Raw genomic sequence first — 14,091 nt, 5'->3', positions numbered from 1 at the left:
AAAACGCTAAGATGCCAGCTAGCAACATCAGCAAAGATGAGCGTTTTGAATTAGCTCAATTAAAAAAGAGGGATGACATTGTCATCCTCTCAGCCGACAAAGGCAATGCCACTGTCATCATGGACAAAATAGAATACAACAACAAAATTCAAGAACTACTCACCGATGGCAGCTATACAAAAATAAAAAGAGACCCCACCAACAGCCTCGTCTCCAAAACCAACAACATCATTTCTGCTTCAACCGCATTAATTGATCAGACCAAACAGTTCTCGTTGAAACCTTCTGCAGCCAGGCCACCAAGATTGTACGGCTTGCCAAAGATACATAAAGAAGATACACCTCTTCGTCCCATTGTCTCTACTATCAACTCCCCCACTTACAAACTGGCTCGTTTTTTGTCCGAAATCCTACGGCCTTTCACTGGAAAAACCACCTCTGCAGTACTAAACTCTACTGACCTGGTATCAACAATCAAGGGGATTGCCCTGTCCCCAGACGACCTGCTTGTCAGTTTTGATGTGGTTTCCTTGTTCACCAAGGTGCCTGTGCCTGACACCATCGCAATCATTGAAGACTTGGTTCATCAAGGACTGAATGCTGGGGTACCCCCCTTGGTGAGACACTGCTTAACCAATACATACTTCACCTGGAATGGAACCTTCTACAAGCAAATTGAGGGCACCCCAATGGGCTCCCCCTTATCTCCGGTTGTAGCCAACATCTTCATGGAGAAATTTGAGACGGACGCCATCCAGACTGCCACTCTACGCCCGACCTTATGGAAGAGATACGTAGACGACACTTTTGTCATCTGGCCACATGGCCGGCCTGCTCTAGACCAATTTCTCGACCATATCAATTCCATACACCCAGCCATCAGATTCACCATGGAAGTCGAAAATGATGGCAAGCTACCCTTTTTGGATGTCCTAATCAAAAGGAGACCTGATGGTTCAATGAGCCACTCTGTCTACAGGAAAGCCACCCACACGGATGCTTATCTAAAACCGGATTCCCACCACCATCCATCCCAGAAGAATTCCCTCATCAAGACTCTATATCATAGAGCCCAATGCATCTCCGACCATGAACACATTTCCAGTGAACTCAAACACGTACGCCAAGCTCTTAAGGCTAATGGTTACTCCGACTACACAATCCGCAAAGCCATCACTCCAACCACCAAGAAGGATCCTGTTGAGGAGCCTTTCAAGACCATCACCTTACCCTACATTGCTGGGGTCACAAAAAAGATCTCCAAAATCCTGATTAAACACAAGATCCAGGTCCGATTCAACACAGTACATAAAATCCGTGATCTGGTACCGTCTGTAAAAGATGTGGTTCCAGACATACAGTACCCTGGTGTCTACAAACTAAGTTGCCTCTGTGGTAGCAGTTACATTGGGGAAACCAAACGACATGTCTCGGACCGCATCCGTGAACATAAAGCTGACCTGAAACACGGTAGGACAAACACCTCAGCCGTGGCAGATCACTGTTACAACTCAGTGGGCTCACATGACATTGACTTCTCCAAGACAGAGGTTCTCTGCAAGCCATCTGGCTATCATGAGAGATTCGTACATGAGGCGATCCACATTTACAAACACAGAGACAATTTTAACCGAGAAGATGGATTCTGGCTTAGCAATCACTGGAAGGACGTAATAAACCATTTTGATACACATTAGGGTGGGTAGAATAATACATAGTGTTATATTAAAAATGTATAAGGTATAGGGTGGTTTATAGCAATACAGTATGTAATTTAATGTTGGTTTTGCCTATGGAAGTATATAGTACGGTATAGACCCGTGTGATGTAAGAGAATAAAGTTTAGATGGAAGCATATTATATAATTTTTTTACAACGTAGAATTTTTCATGTATTACTTACTGTTAGTAACTCAGCTTATTGTAGAGTATAGTAAGTTTACTGATGATGCTATGTAGTTTATACTTTAGTTTGTCATGCAGTTTACACTGTCGTTTTTTACGTGGTTGTTTAGTAACTACAGCTACATACTATTAACATTCCTTTCCTTTGTTAATGCTCCCCCCCTCCCCCCCCCCCCTTTGATGCTGCTAATCCTGCATAATGCACGGGCATAGTATTGATTTGGACCCCCCCCCCGCCCACCTCCTACGCATTTTCCATATGCTGAATTCCTCTTGATATGCAAATTATTTTGTTTAGGCGCTCTTCTTCCCACCTCCCCCCCCTCTAACCCAGCTTAAATATACGCTCCAAGCTTGGGGTGTTTCATTCTTCGCCTGAAGATGGCTGCTTGCGTTGTGGCCGAAACGTCGTGAGAATTGTTTTATTATGTTTTATTTTTATTATTTTATTACTTCCCTTCTACGTGACTTTACCGAAAGAACCAAGAAGATGAAAAAAGTAAATGTTTAATCAATGATAATCGTGTTATCCTGATTGATATAACTCTGGATAAACGAAACTAAACTTAATTATCATAACTGATCACAGTAACATAATCGCAAGCATCCGCATAAATTACTACGATTATCTCCGCGATTATCATAATGTATGCATATAATTACAAACATTATCATAATTTATGCATGTTAATACATATGTAGTAAGTACTCAGGAGGCTTGACGACGGGATCGGAGGCACACTTATTTATTAACACAACTTGTATACAGTTAGCGAGTGTACACAGGACCTAAGGGGTAACGTCCCCTTACTCGGCTAACAGGGAGACACAACATCTAAGCCCCGCTAACCTAAGCCCAAGTCCTCCACTAGGGAGCTAGGGGAGGCTACCTGTCCCAGCCCTGGTCAAGCTGGGATCCGGCCCCCTGAGTCCCCAGACCTGCTCGTCAGTCTGGGCTCTCGGGGCCACGCCACCGGCTTGCCCTGGTCGGCCCTTACAAGGACAGCGAGCCAGGGGAGCTCCGGGGCCTATTCTAGCTGGTCTTCCGTCTTCGCTGGTTAAAGCTGATACCTCGACCTCGAGCCCTCCGGCTCACCCCCTCTTATAGTCCGCGGCCCCCCGGGAGGGGCCCGTGGGGGATGCAGGTGCGAACGTCGGTGTGGCCACCTCCTATGTGTACGGCCCTAACCACGCCCCTTGTGTTTGTTTGCCATCCGCTCCCATACACAATTACACCTCTACATCACCCCCCCCTGTACAGCTCGCAGCCGTCCCCGGCTGCAACAAAATCAGAATAAAGGTGCATCCCTCCCCAAAACCGTGTGTGCCTCGCGTAAATTTAACAAGAACAATGACAACCATAACAACAACAACAACAGGAAACAGGTAGAAGAAGAAAGAGAAAAAAAATAACCCGGCGCACCCTCCCGAATAAATACCCCATTCCGCAACCCCAACATATATACACACTCTCCGGACGCCTCCCCCCCCACTGTCCGCAAGGGCCCCCCAACGGCCGACCTCACAATAGTCTGCGCGTTTTGGCGCGCGTTCTCGCGGCGGGCCCGTCACAAGGGCCCGTCCCGGCACGCTCAGTGGCGGTTTTTGACGGTCCGGGTGCAAGAGAGTCTGGCGTTGCTGCCGAGTGACCCCCGACCCCTCCGGGAGGGGTTGGCGGGCGTGGAGCCGTCACTCCTGTTGCACCTGGAGATGGAACAGTTGACGTCAGGTTAGGCGAGAGCAGCGACGTCGGGGAGTCGGCGGACCCCTCACACGTTTGGCCATGCGTGTGTGTGTGTGAACCACGGGCCGGCGCAATGAACGGTTTCAACCTTGAGGGGTGCACGTACCACCGACGCCTCCCCCATTTGACGCGAACACATTGCGGCCGTAAGACCTGTACGACCTCCACTGGCCCCCGCCACGGCCGTACCAACTTTGACGAGGTTGCCAGTGGCACCTGGGGACAGTACAACCATGCCCTGTCCCCTGGTTTCCATTTGAACACATGTACCCGCCCCAGCCGAAGCCTCTCGTTCGCCTTCTGGCGGAGTTCAGAATTTTGCACGGCCGCTTCCCGCGCCTCAGATAATTTGCAGATGTTAAATTTAACGTGTTCGGACAAGGTAGACTTCGCCTGAGGCGCCGAGAGCTTCAGCTGGGTCGTCACAGGGGGGTTAGCCTCGCGGCCGTACATTAAAAAGAAAGGGGAAAATCCGGTGGCCGCATGGGGAGCCATCCTGTAGGCCTGCAACACACCGGCTATGCGAAGGTCCCAATCTGTCTGGGATTCCGACACCTGCTGGGACAGCATAGACGTGATGGTCCGATGCAGCCGTTCCACCATCCCGTCAGTTTGTGGGTGATACGGGGAGGTCCGAATCTTCTCCGTACCCAAGAGGTCGCACACCTCGCGGAGGAGTTTTCCCGAAAAATTCTTACCCTGGTCAGTAAGCAGCCGTTCTGGAGCACCTTTGTCGAGGACATAGCCCTGGACAAAGGCCTCCGCGATGGCTGCTGCCGACTGGTTGGCCAGGGGCCAGGCCATAGGCCATCTCGTGAAGTATTCGACCCCTGTCAATAAATACCTATTCCCCCTGGGTGTAGCGGGAAATGGCCCGAGTATGTCTAGCGCAACGAGCTCGTTAACCCGGGAAACCTTTATGGACTGCAGCGGAGGGTTGGACCCCCTAGCTGGTGGCTTTCGCTGCGCGCATTGCGTGCACGACCCCAGGAGATCCCCCACGTCCTTTGCCATGCCCGGCCAAAAGAAATCGAGCTGGAGCGTGGCAAAGGTCTTGTGAACCCCCAAGTGCAGAAGCCGCTCATGAACAGCCCATACCACCTTACCCCTCAATGCTGCAGGCACCACGAGCCGCTGGCGGCGGGTTTTTCCGTCCCAGTGCATTAAAAGACCCTGGAACAACCCCCACGAGTCAACGTTCGCCACCCCCTGCCCAACCCCCCCTGCGCGGCGGCGCAGAGCGAGGAGGGAGGTGTCCTCCATTTGGAGGCGTCCCCATTCCGCGACCGACAACCCCAGCAACGAATCCCTCCCTTCTTGCTCGATAGGACCCGAAGCCGAAGGCGCATCGGCGGCGGCCACGAGGACCGAATCGGTGGTGACGTTCGGGGGCCTACAACGCCCCGAACCCAGGAGGCAAGCGCACTCCGAAGTGGGTGGCAACCGCGACAGGGCGTCAGCATTCGTGTGGCGGACGCCCTTACAATATGTGGTGACAAAGTCGTAGTCCTGGAGAATCTCCAACCATCGAGACAACTGGCCCGATGGTTGTTGAACCCGCAGAGCGTACTGTAGGGCCGCATGATCTGTACGGACGGTGAAACGCCGACCGTACAGATATGGGCGGTACTGCTGAATGAAATAAACAATTGCCAATAATTCCCGACGGGTAACGCAGTACCGTTGTTCCGCTGGAGACAGTACCCGACTACCGTAAGCCACCACATGCTCTACGCCCCCAATGAGCTGGGACAGCACGCCCCCGATGCCCGTGTTACTTGCATCTGTATCGAGCAAGAAGGGTTGTGAGAAGTCGGGGTAATTCAACGGCGGAGCCCCCACCAGGGCATTCCGGAGGGCGCGAAAAGCAGCCTCCTCCTCCAGCCCCCAATGAAACCTGACTCCCTTGGACGTCAAGGCATGCAATGGTTTCGCGATCGTAGCGAAGTCAGCCACAAACCGTCGATAGTACGACGCGAACCCAATGAAACTCCTGACCTCTCCCACCGAGGTGGGAGTCGGCCAGGAGCTGACGCATTCCGTTTTGGCGGGATCAGTGGATATCCCCGAGCGCCCAACAATGTGACCCAAATACCGCACCGATTCGCGGAGCAAATGGCACTTCTGCGGTTTAAATTTTAAATTGGCAGCCCGCATTTTGAGAAAAACAGCACGCAGCCTCTGGAGGTGTTCCTCGAAGGATTTGCTAAAGACGATGACATCGTCCAAGTAAATTAAACACGAATCCCATTGCAAGCCTGCCAAGACCAGTTCCATTAACCGCTGAAAAGTTGCCGGCGCAGAATGTAAGCCCATCGGCAAGCGGTTAAATTGGAAGAGACCTTGCGGTGTCCGAAAAGCAGTTTTAGGTTTTGATTCGTCATCCAGAGGAAGCTGCCAGAATCCAGATAGTAAATCGAGGGTGGAAAAGAATCGCGCCCCCGCCAAGGCATCGAGCGACTCATCCATTCGAGGAAGCGGGTACGCATCTGCCACAGAAATTTTGTTCAATCGCCGAAAGTCGACACAAAACCGCAGTGAGCCGTCGTGTTTTTTCACCAAAACGATCGGTGCGCCCCACGGGCTGTTGGAAGGGGAAATGATATCGGCGGCTAGCATGTCATCAACAGCCGATTTGACATGATCCTTTTCGGCGGGACTCAGCCGAAAGGGATTTTGGCGGATTGGCGCGCTGTCACCCGTGTCAATATGGTGTCGCAGCAATTTAGTACAACCAATATCAAATTTGTGTTTACTAAAAACGTCGGCAAATTCTTTCAGGAGAACTCGCAGCTGCGCACGCTGCGAGTCGGACAGATCCACAGATCCCGCGCAAAGTGCATCCAGCCATCCGTCATCACAGTCCGAATGCGGTCGCGATGGAGGATCGGTGGTTACCTGACCCACGAGTGGTTCCTCATAGGGTGCCGGCGTTGCGTGTGCAAGCACGGTCCCTTGAGGAACCACGGCCGTTCGCGATCCTACATTAAGGACTGCAATGAAGGGGTCCCCATCCCCTTTCACCATGGTCTGAGCCGCTAGCAAATCGGGTCCATTGATCCCGCCTCGAGATGGTCCCAACAAGACCCCCCGATCCGCAACCCCTTCAGCAAACGGCCGACGCAACCTAAGAGGGACGAGCATCTGAGCCCCCGGGGGTACGCGCACAGTTTTTGTCACGAGCGCCTGCACGGTGGCAACCACCCGACGCTCCGTGGTGGGGGAAGACAAAAATGTAACACGTCGGCCCGATGGGAGCTCGATGCACCCCTGGTCAATCAAGATACGGATGGGCATTTTGGCCAAGAAATCCGTCCCCAACAGGCACGGAACCGCGAGTGAGGAGGAAACCAAAACAGGCCCGGATAATTTAATGTCTCCAATGCAAATTTTGGCGCGGATTTGCCCAATAATGCCCAGCGAGCCCCCGTTAGCAGCGTAGCATGGCACGTCAACAGGGAGCAAGGGACGACTTTGAACGGGAAGGATGTTATAAATCAAATCAGATATAATGGTCGCCGATGCCCCTGTGTCAATTAAAATCCGCACCTCTACCCCATCAATATGACCGACCACAACCGATGATCCCGCCGACGCAGCAACGACACGATGGGCGAGCTCCGACCACTGACCTGGTTGGAGCGCTCGCCGCATTTCAGAACAATCGCGCGCGATGGGCGGCGATTTTCGAGCCCTGTTCAGTTGAGCGCGTGAGTGTGTGTCAGATGTGTGCATGGGCCAAACGTGTGAGGTGCCACGACTCGCCGTATTTCTCTGCTGGAGCTTGGGTGGAGACGGCGTGGCGTCCTGATGAGGTGTCGCTCCGCGATGACGGGGAGCCCGGCATCCTGACGCAACGTGGCCTTGCAGGCCACAGTTGTAGCAGCGTGTGAGCGCCCCAGATGGCCTGGGCTGCTCCTGGCGGCTCGGTCCATTCCGAGCCTGCGGTGCCGCCGATCTCCATTCCCCCCGCCGCTCCACCCCGCAGACCTCTTCTGATGGGAGGGCGGTGGCCGCCATGGCATGGCCGGCCACCCCCTTGGCAGCCTTGCGACGCAGGGACCGCAAGCCCCCGTGGATGTGGCGCGCGACCAGCAGGGACGACATCTCTCCGTCGTCTTGAGCCAAGACGGCGATGTCCAGCTCATCGGCGAGTAGCAGCAGCTTTTCAGCCACCATGGCGTCCACTCCCTCCTCGTCCATCCGCGGGAAAGCTGCCTTTGCCAGGGCCAGGAGAGCCGTTCGGAAGGCCAGGGGCGATTCGTTGGCGCCCCGATGCCGATCGTGGAACAGCTGCCTGCAGTCCGAAGGCGGCCCATAGACGGCTGACAGCAGCTGCAGCGCCAGGTGCAGCGTGGCGCGCTTTTCCTTAGGCGCCGAGGTGAGGGTAGCCAGGGCGTCGTCGTCCAGCATCGCCGGCAGCACGCATAGTGCCTCGGCGTCCGTCCAGTTCGCCATCTCTTGATGAGCGATGAACCGCCTTTTGAAGCCGCCCCAATCTCCATCCGCTCCCACGAATTCCTTGAGAGGCGGCAGTCGCTGTTGTAAGGCGACGTCCGTGGCTGCGGATCTCGCTCCCTCGTTCCCAGCCGACGTTACAGTGTGGGCGGGCTGTGAGCATGGCATCGCCGGTCGCTCTGTTGTTGACGCGCTGGCCGGCGTTGATGATGTCACGGCTCGTGCTTGGCCCTCAGCAGTCACCTGACGCAGGCCGGCCCCGCCCTCTGCTCGCACTGTAGTGATGGCGGGAAATTTAACCGCGAGCCGCGTCGGGGTGGCGGGAAATGCCGGCGTGCGTCGGCTGCTGCCGTCTTCCCGCGCAGCCCCTCCAGCTCCCAGCCGCGTGATCTCCTCCAACACGGCGGCCGCGGTGTAGAGCAGCTCTGCCAGGCGGGAGTGAGCCAGCCGAAGTCCCTCGGCCGACGCATCCCCCCCCTCCTGTCGTAGCGGCGCGGGTGTACTCGGCCCCGGCTGCTCCGATCCGACCTCGGCCATCTCTGGTGGTGATTTGGCCGTGGTGTCCTCCCTCTCCGACTCCCTGGTACGTGTCGTCCCTCGTGTGTCCATCTTTGGACGTTTTACTTCTGACACCAGCTGTAGTAAGTACTCAGGAGGCTTGACGACGGGATCGGAGGCACACTTATTTATTAACACAACTTGTATACAGTTAGCGAGTGTACACAGCACCTAAGGGGTAACGTCCCCTTACTCGGCTAACAGGGAGACACAACATCTAAGCCCCGCTAACCTAAGCCCAAGTCCTCCACTAGGGAGCTAGGGGAGGCTACCTGTCCCAGCCCTGGTCAAGCTGGGATCCGGCCCCCTGAGTCCCCAGACCTGCTCGTCAGTCTGGGCTCTCGGGGCCACGCCACCGGCTTGCCCTGGTCGGCCCTTACAAGGACAGCGAGCCAGGGGAGCTCCGGGGCCTATTCTAGCTGGTCTTCCGTCTTCGCTGGTTAAAGCTGATACCTCGACCTCGAGCCCTCCGGCTCACCCCCTCTTATAGTCCGCGGCCCCACGGGAGGGGCCCGTGGGGGATGCAGGTGCGGACGTCGGTGTGGCCACCTCCTATGTGTACGGCCCTAACCACGCCCCTTGTGTTTGTTTGCCATCCGCTCCCATACACAATTACACCTCTACACATACATTAACATAATTAATGCGATTTGCGCATTTTTTGGAAAATTATTAATTTTATTATTTTTAACAAAATTTCATAACCCAACACATACAACAAAAACTTCTGCCATCTCCCCACAACTCAAAATCTGTTAGCGGAAAAACCATTGGTTGCATTCCCAAACAAATATGTGTGAATTCACTGGAAAAATTGCAAAAGGAGTTCTAATTTAGATTTAAAGAGCTTCATCTCCATGAACAGGACATACAGCTTTTCCGTAACCCATTTTCTATTGACATTGAAAATGTGGATACAATTTACCAAATGGAACTGGCTGAACTGCAGAATTGTGACTCTCTGAAAGACGCATTCAAGTCAAGCAGCCTTCATAATTTCTATGCATCTCTCCCCTCTGAGACATATCCTCATCTCAGGAACCATGCACTCAAAATGGCAACCATCTTTGGCAGCACTTATGTCTGTGAACAGACTTTTTCCAGAATGAAACATTTGAAATCTCCAACCAGATCTAGACTAACGGATGCACACTTGCATCACTTGTTACGACTAGCAGTGACAAATATGGAACCGGACATTGACCATCTCATTAGCCAAAAGCAGGCCCATAGTTCCCATGGAAATACTGGCAAGTTTGTTGATTTAACTTTACTTGTTCTTCATTTTAAATATTGTATTTGTTCCCGTTTTGTTTCTTCACTTCAAAATAAGATATATGCAGTGTGCATAGGAATTTGTTCATAGTTTTTTTTAAACTATAGTCCGGCCCTCCAACGGTCTGAGGGACAGTGAACTGGCCCCCTGTTTAAAAAGTTTGAGGACCCCTGGTTTACAGCTCAGATATAGCACAATGTGTGGGTATGCAGAGCTGTCAACCCCTTATCATTGCCCTACTTTATTACGGACAAGGAAGCCAACATTACTTATCACGAGGTTACAAACCTCACATAACACTTCGTGGAAATGTGCTCAAGTGGTCAAGGTCACAGACGCCACAAGCGGCAGCTGTCTAGACGCAACGTGAGATGCGTTACATGGTCGGCTTTGACCAGTTCCAGATGGGAGCCAGGTCTACTCGCTACGCTCTCAGTGGGAGCTGCGCTCGCCACAACTCTCAGTGGCTTCTCACCGATAGCCGCTCACTGTGGCTGAGAGACGCTGTCCCTGGAGCGCACACGGCGGCGACGAACCAAGACACGAATCGACTCTCACCTGCGCAGAGAGGAGTGTTGCATTCACATCGCGGTGTTGGGTTCATGGGTCGCGATTTATACAAAACCCAGAGTGGCCAGGCAAACGGTGATGGTTTGTCCCTTGGACTGATGTCGTCGGCTCTGGTGAGGCTCGTTGGATTTCTGCACCAAACCGTACCTTGTAAAACATTCTTATTAAAGGTTTTTTTTATTATGTCGTCTCTATCATTGCCATTTATTTGTTCTGGATTTATTTTAGCATAACTGTTTAAAATTGTCTTTAAAAAGAATCAACTTTATATTGTTGTTTTTGACAAATTATCTCCAAACTTAACGGGATCAGGTCGGAGGGTAGGAGGGTGATCATGTGGGTGGTTGAGCAGGTGTGTGGGTGGAGATTGCCGTTGTAGTGGTTAGTGCACTGTGCTACGAACCTGGTGACCCAAGTTCTATTCCCACTGACGACCACCAACACCACTGACGATTGTCTGAACTGGTCCTGGGCATCTCCTAGGTCGACTCAGCCTCAAATTAGTACCTGGTGTAGAGTATAAACATCGCCACTCGGGAGACAAAGGCGGCCGGGCTTGGTGCTGGCTACCCACCCACTCCTGTGCCATGCCAGCTGTCATAGGTGCTCGCTAACAGGACTTGCCCAACAGTCTGTTCAGGCTATACGGGGGATCTTTGTGTGGGTGTGTGAGTGAGTGAGCAGGTTTGCAGGCAATCAGGTGAGAGGGAGATCAGCCGGTAATGCCCTCTTGAATATGCATGAGATGGACGGGCGAGAGGTTGGGCAGGCGAGAAGGTGGGCGAGTGGGTGGGCAGGTGGGAGGGTAGGAGGAACGGGTGGCAGGATGGGCAGGTGTATGGCCGAGCAGGTGTGAGTGTGGGCAGGTGGGAGGGTGAGTCGTGGGTGAAGGAGTGACAGGTATCGGGTAGGAGAGTATTGGATGCAGGTGAGTGGGTTGTGGTCATCATTACCAAGCGTCGTCATTATCATCATCATCCATCAGTCAGGATCCATTCATCATCATAGCTCATGGTGACGAGGAACAAGCAAACTGACTGAGAGTGCAGCTAAGAATACCACGAGATGCGCCATGGAATGTGGCCCAAGGCTACAGACAGCACTTACCTGTGAAGGCGTAAGCTGTAGATTTACTAACCGTGCCCGGGTTTAATCTCCGATAATATAACATCCATAAAACAAAACAACAGTAACCATCTCAAAAAAATACATGTTTACACACGTCAGTCTCAGCTATGAGAGAGTCACATTCACAGCCTGGATGACAATCTTGACAATAAATTTTCAGATTTAATTTTTATTCACCCAGAACACATTGACCCTTGACCCACAATACAATGTGATTACAATTCACAGGTAATCCAGAACACAATCAGGTCTATGTAAATTTACGCGATCTAACCCAATAAACCTTTATCATTGATAATATTGGTCGCGAAAGCCTACGTGTTGAAGTCGATTTGTTTAACCAGGTGAGAGAGAACTCAAGAAACCAGGATGAGTCTCGGTTGCACGGAGTGATGATAATGATGCTGCTGCTGTTGATGATTCTGTTACTGCTGATAATGATTCTATCATTATTGATGCTAGTTCTACTCCTGATGCTGATTAAGATAATGATGGAGGTACTGCTGTTGATGCTGTTGCTCCTGTTACTATTTTTTCTGCTGATGATACTTCTGCTGATGCTGATGATCGAGTCGAGTTGAATTTAAATTTAACGAGGTGAGAACTCAGGAGATCAGGATGAGTCTCATTGACAAGAGTGACCTGGGTCACAAAAATGAAAAAAGAAAAAAAAGTCAAACGCATGCCAGCAATGAAGCAAACAGAAATCTCACCCCCAGCCCAGAGCACAATGCGATTCGCGTTCACACAATTATACAACTGGTACGATATAATCAATGCGTCTCAAATCATCTACGCGTTGCTAAACAGCCTCAGACTCGAGGTTGGGTTCACACCGGATTGGTGTCTCACGTTAATGAGGGGCGCTGCGGTGGCTCGGAGATGTAAACTCTCTCGCCTGGTATGCAGGAGGTCGTGGGTTGGATTACGACTCTGAAAGCTGCTGTATATTTGGAGTTTGCGTTGTCTCTATCCCTGTAATAACACAGTGTCGCTGTGTTATTAATGCGTGTTCAAAAAATATTAGTCGTGGTGTAGTGTAAGGTAGATCTTCACTCTAGATATATATCAGGCTTTAGTAACAGACTTCAAAGTCAAAAGAGAGTTCCAATTTTTGTCAGCAGAGGAAGGCGTTATCCCATGAATCGAATGTTGTGGCTAGAGGGCCAAAGATAATTAAATTGTTAAACAAAACAAACCTTTATTACGAAAAATAATGGTGGCGAAAGCCCTCCTACTAGGTTTAAAAATGGCTTCTCTCTGTCAATGCCCTGTAAAATAATACTACTTGGGTGGGTGGAGGAGTCCCTCGACCCCTGGTTAAAACAAAAATGTTTTAGCCCAGTGACGCTCAGCACACACCACGAGTAGTCCCCCCCCTAGTAATGCCATCCCATTCCCACCCCGGGTTTATCGCCCAACGAGCGAGTGACCGCGAGGGGGATGGTGCGCGTCACCCCGCAGCGTCACGTGACGCGTGTTCCCAGCATGCCCGTGGTGGAGCTCCGTCCTCTCGGCGTTGAGCGCCACGCGGCGCGCGGTGCGAGGGACGATGACGTCAGAGAGAAGCTTGGCTCCCCCCGCCCTCCCCCACCAGTGCGCGAACCACTGCACCACCGCTCAACCCCACACTACGCACATGGCTCTCTATACACTAAAGACAATGATACCCAGGGTAGCCTTAACAGACTGTTGGGGCAAGTGCTGTTAGTAGCGAGTAGCACCTATGAAGGCCGGCACTGTGACACACGAGGGAGTGGGTAGGCAGCACCACGCCCAGAAATACACAAAGACAAAGATACGCACAGACACAGTAACAAAGACACAAACACAATAAAGACAAATGCACACACAAAGGCATACAAACCAACCCACTTCCCCGAAGACAAGGTTCCCCCGTATAACTTTAAAATACTGTTGAGTTAAGTGCTGTTAGTGAGTTTTAACCTATGAAGGCCAGGCTGGGAGAGACCCGCCTTTGTATCCCCAGGGGTAATGTTTACTCATCGCACCAGGTAGTAATTTGAGGCTGAGTCGACCTAGGGGAGAGCCAAGGCCGATTCATATAATCGCTATCAATGTTGTTTGTAAACCGGTCATGGGCCTCCCCTAGGTCGACTCAGCCTCAAATGAGTACCTGGTGCGGTGTGTAAACATCGCCACTGGGGAGACAAAGGCGGCCAGGCGTGGTGTTGGCCACCCACCTCCTCGTGTGCCGTGCCGGCCTTTATTGATGCTCACTAACAGCACTTACCCATACAGTCTGTTAAGGCTATACGGGGGATATTTGTCTTTGTATCTGTGTGTGTATCTGTGTGTATGTATCTGTTTGTGAGTGTATTTGTGAGTGTATGTATGTGTGTGTATGTATGTACATGTGTATATCTGTTTGTGTGTCTGTGTGTTTGTATGTGTGTGAGTGTGTGTGTGTTTATTTGTGTGTGTGTCTGTGT

The sequence above is a fragment of the Lampetra fluviatilis genome, chromosome 45 (genome assembly GCF_964198595.1).
Source record: "Lampetra fluviatilis chromosome 45, kcLamFluv1.1, whole genome shotgun sequence".
Classification (NCBI taxonomy): Eukaryota; Metazoa; Chordata; class Hyperoartia; order Petromyzontiformes; family Petromyzontidae; genus Lampetra; species Lampetra fluviatilis.
Note: the sequence above shows the minus strand (reverse complement) of the source record.